The following is a 1,117-nucleotide window of genomic DNA, read 5'->3' on the forward strand; positions in this document are numbered from 1 at the left end:
AGGGCCACAGACTAACCAGAATCCATTACTAGATATGGCCTTCATGGTCTATAACAATCGAGATCTTCAAGAGGGAAAAACAAAACAGAATAAAGAAAAAACAACAAGTCAGGATTATGGCTGTCGCAATTGGTTAGGCCCTTGGTACCCGACAAGCGTCCGTTAAGAGACTGGGGAATAAGGAGCCATTGAGTTCTTGCTTCAAATGCAAGAAAGTAGGACATTGGGCAAAGCCCCCGAGTCCCTGTCACACATGCAAAGAAACTGGTACTAATCCCTGGCACTGGAGAATTGATTGTCCACGCTCCCAGAGAGGAGGGCGGCCAGCCGACAGACACCCTAGTAGCCCAGGTCCGGGGACTGTGTGACTGAAGAGGCCTGGGGCCGTCCTCGCCGCCCTTGCCCAGGAATGTGGTCATCACTACCGAGGGACCCCGGGTAACTCTGGACGTCATGGGTAAGCAAATTCAATTTCTTCTAGATACAGGGGCAACCTATTCTGTTCTCCCTGCATTTACAGGAAAACCCTCCTCGCGAACTACGATTATCATAGGAGTAGAAGGGGCAGGCAAGGTCAACCATTTCACTCCACCACTGACCTGCCAATTTCAAGATCAGATCTCTCAGCAGGAATTTTTAATAGTTCCGATCTGCTCATCTTCCTTGTTAGGACTGGATATTTTAACTAAATTAGAAGCAATGTTGTAACTTGGGTGTAAACCCCCCAGATTTTTAATGCTTCAAGAATCAGCTAACATACCAGAAAACGTTGACCAACAAGTTCATCGAGTGGCTTGGTATAATGGCAAGCCCGAGCTAGCCAGGACTGTTGCACCAGGAAAAGTTCAGCTTCTATGCTCCTTCACCAAGACCCAGACTTATCATCCGGGCCACTGATAGGAGCGACTGATAGGGCCACTGATAGGGCCACTGATAGGAGCGACCCAGACTAATCATCCGGGCCACTGATAGGAGCGATCTCGGCAATCAGGAATATTCTCCCCCTTCGCCCTTGGACTCTGAAGGGGAAATAAGTTCTCTCGGGACCCCAACTATTTCATCGTTCCCTGAGGGAACTAGATGTGCACCCCCAGGGAAGTTACAAAAACTGATGATG

Source organism: Pteropus vampyrus, unplaced genomic scaffold, assembly GCF_000151845.1.
Source record: "Pteropus vampyrus isolate Shadow unplaced genomic scaffold, Pvam_2.0 Scaffold659, whole genome shotgun sequence".
NCBI lineage: Eukaryota > Metazoa > Chordata > Mammalia > Chiroptera > Pteropodidae > Pteropus > Pteropus vampyrus.